This window comes from Lynx rufus, unplaced genomic scaffold (genome assembly GCF_022079265.1).
Source record: "Lynx rufus isolate CCGP_SWC_20201006 ecotype Redwood Valley unplaced genomic scaffold, mLynRuf1.p SCAF_2, whole genome shotgun sequence".
Lineage (NCBI taxonomy): Eukaryota > Metazoa > Chordata > Mammalia > Carnivora > Felidae > Lynx > Lynx rufus.
Genome location: NW_025814834.1, coordinates 182,388,622 through 182,392,526, shown reverse-complemented (window position 1 = coordinate 182,392,526; position 3,905 = coordinate 182,388,622). Strand labels below are relative to the sequence as shown.

General features: G+C 40.7%; 1 pseudogene; it reads right to left on the bottom strand.

Moving 5' to 3' along the window:
- Positions 1–2,792: 2,792 nt before the first annotated feature.
- LOC124514546 (D-dopachrome decarboxylase-like) lies at positions 2,793–3,158 on the bottom strand (annotated as a pseudogene).
- Between the last annotated feature and the right edge of the window lie 747 nt (positions 3,159–3,905).

The window sequence follows — 3,905 nt, the reverse complement described above, 5'->3', positions numbered from 1 at the left end:
CAATATCCACAAAACAATTAACATGATTCATCATGTCAATAAAAGAAAGGACAAGAACCACATGATCCTCTCAATAGTTGCAGAGAAAGCATTTGACAAAATACAGCATCCTTTCTTGATAAAAACCCTCGAGAAAGTAGGGATAGAAGGAGCATACCTCGAGATCATATAAGCCATATATGAATGAGCCAACACTGATATCATCCTCAATGGGGAAAAACTGAGAGCGTTCCCCATAAGGTCAGGAAGAAAACAAGGATGTCCACTCTCACCACTGTTATTCAACATAATATTGGAGGGCTTAACCTCTGCAATCAGACAACACAAAGAAATAAAAGGCATCCCAATCGGCCAGGAGGAGGTCAATCTTTCACTCTTCCCAGATATGATCCTCTATACGGAAGACCCAAAGATTCCACCAAAAAACTGCTAGAACTGATCCATGAATTCAGCAAAGTTGCAGGATATAAAATCAATGCACAGAAATTGGTTGCATTCCTATACACCAACAATGAAGCAACAGAAAGAGAAATCAAGGAATCAATTCCATTTATAATTGCACTAAAACCCATAAAATACCTAGGAATAAATCTAACCAAAGAGGTGAAAAATCTATACACTGAAAACTATAGAAAGCTTATGAAAGAAATTGAAGAAGACACAAAAAAATGGAAGAATATTCTATGTTCCTGGATAGGAAGAACAAATATTGTTAAAATGTCGATACTACCCAAAGCAATCTATATATTCAATGCAATTCCTGTCAAAGTAACACCAACGTTCTTCACAGAGCTAGAACAAATAATCCTAAAATTTGTATGGAAACAAAAAAGATCCCAAATAGCCAAAGCAATCTCAAAAAAGAAAACCAAAGCAGGAGGCATCACAATCCTGGACCTCAAGCTGTACTACAAAGCTGTAATCATCAAGACAGTATGGTACTGGCACAAGAACAGACACTCAGATCAATGGAACAGATAGAGAACCCAGAAATGGACCCACAAATGTATGGCCAACTAATCTTTGACAAAGCAGGAAATAATATCCACTGGAATAAAGACAGTCTCTTCAGCAAGTGGTGCTGGGAAAACTGGACCGCCACATGCAGAAGAATGAATCTGGACCTATCTTACACCATATACAGAAATAAGCTCAAAATGGATGAAAGACCTAAATGTAAGACAGGAAGCCATCAAAATCCTCGAGGAGAAAGCAGGCAAAAATCTCTTTGACCTTGGCCACAGCAACTTCTTACTCAACACGTCTCCGGAGGCAAGGGAAACAAAAGCAAAAATGAACTACTGGGACCTCCTCAACATAAAAAGCTTCTGCACAGAGAAGGAAACAATCAGCAAAACTAAAAGGCAACCGACAGAATGGGAGAAGATATTTGCAAATGGCATATCAGATAAAGGGTTAGTATCCAAAATCTATAAAGAACTTATCAAACTCAACACTCAAAAAACAAATAATCCAGTGAAGAAATGGGCAAAAGGCATGAATAGACACTTCTCCAAAGAAGACATCCAGATGGCCAACCGACACATGAAAAAATGCTCAAGATCACTCATCATCAGGGAAATACAAATCAGAACCACAATGAGATACCACCTCACACCTGTCAGAATGGCTAACATGAACAACTCAGGCAACAACAGATGTTGGCGAGGATGTGGAGAAAGAGGATCTCTTTTGCACTGCTGGTGGGAATGCAAACTGGTGTAGCCACTCTGGAAAACAGTATGAAGTTTCCTCAAAAAATTAAAAATAGAACTACCCTACAACCCAGTAATTGCACTACTAGGTATTTATCCAAGGGATACAGGTGTGCTGTTTCGAAGGACACATGCACCCAATGTTTATAGCAGCACTATCAACAATAGCCAACGTATGGAAAGAGCCCAATTGTCCATCGATGAATGTGTGGATAAAGATGTGGTATATATATACAATGGAGTGTTACTCGGCAATCCAAAAGAATGAAATCTTGCCATTTGCAACTACGTGGATGGAACTAGAGGGTATTATGCTAAGCAAAATTAGTCAGTCAGAGAAAGATAAATATCATACGACTTCACTTATATGAGGACTTTAAGATACAAAACAGATGAACATAAGGGAAGGGAAGCAAAAATAATATAAAAACATGGAGGGAGACAAAAACATAAGAGAATCTTAAATAAAGAGAACAGAAGGTTGCTGGAGGGATTGTGGGAGGGAGGATGGGCTAAATGGGTAAGGGGGTAAGGAATCTACTCCTGAAATCATTGTTTCACTATATGCTAACTAACTTGGATGTAAATTTTAAAAAATAAATTAAAAAAAAGAATATTACTGGGTCAATTGACAAAATGGGAATACAGTCAGAACTGATGAAACTATTAGTGTTAATTTTCTATTGCTGCTGTAACAAATAATCACAAATTTAATGGCTTAAAACAACCCAAATTTATTTAGGATGTGGACATCTTTGGGGGGGCCATTATTCCTGCTGACATAGTCATAATTGATACAAGCATCTTACCAATGACAAAATTACTAAAGTTGTTAACTGTCCTGTGCTTATGTAAGAAAATATTCTTACCCTTCAAAAGTATACACTGAAGTATTTATTTGTTTATGAAAAACAAAGCTTTCTTCATTTATTTGACATGCGGGTGAGAAGAGGAGGACTGTAATGTCACTGGCACATCTGCATGAAGGGTTTCAGAAGCTGGTATCCACCAGGCCCTTCCTCTACCAGGAGGACTCTCTGCAAGGGGCAGGCAGCTCACAGATGCCCTCCGTGCCAATCATAGAAAAGTCATGACTGTCCCTTTCTTGCCAATCTGCCAGGGTTCCGGGGGGGGGGGGGGAAAGCAGATAATTATCGGATCCTGGCCCAGGTCCAGCTCCTTGGTGAGGGACTTGAAGAATTGGGCTTTGTGACTGCAGTTCTCCTCTGCAGTGTCCTCCACACGGGATGGAAGAGATGAGCAGTTGCACGCAGGGCTCAGTGGAGCTGTTCACCACCAAGGCCAGACCTGGTCACACCATCATGCTCACATAGTCTTCAGGTTGGCCCAGGATGGCTGCACTGGCTGTGCCGAGTCGCTCTACCAGTCCTGTGGGCACGCCGCTGTTTTGGGCAAGTTCGTGTCCAGCTCGACAACTGGCATGTCTGGTGAGAAGGAACTGGAGTGGCCACAGCAGCGAGAAAGAACACGCAGAGTCTACACTCAAGTATTTAGAGGCGAAGGGTCACGGTGTATGCAACTTACTCTCATATGGAACGGAAATAACAATATACAAAGAGAGGGAGGGGGGAAATGATAAAGCAAGTTGACAATTTACAATAGGTACTTCTGGATAAGAAGTATATATAGTAGCCTTCCTACTATATTTGCAACTCTTCCATAATTTGAAGTAATTTCCAAATGAAGTACGTGTGTATGGCTGTGTGTGTGTGTGTGTGTGTGTGCACATGCGTGTGTGTGCGTGTGTGTGTGTGTGTTTGCAATAAGTAAGAGTGCCAAGGAGCTGAGACAAGAGGTTTGCTGTGTCTTGGTTTCATCTCACCAAGTAGATTGAAGAATACCTCAGGCGCTCTCCGTTGTAGACAGAAAACCCTATGTCCTCAACATGACATTCAGGCTTTTTCATGACCTTCAGCCTCCTCTGGCAATCACATCTTCCATCTCCCATCTATTCTTTTATCCACATCTGATTACTTACCATTCCTCAAAACTACATCATAATAATTTCTCCACTTATTAAGCATCTAGTGTATACTGGCTCTACCCCCTTGTCATTTCATTCAATCCTCACAACAGAACTTCAAGTTAGATACCAGTGTTCCCTCTTACAAATAGTGAATCAAAGGCTCAGACAGGTTACTTGATTTGCTTAAGGTCACACAGCTAGAG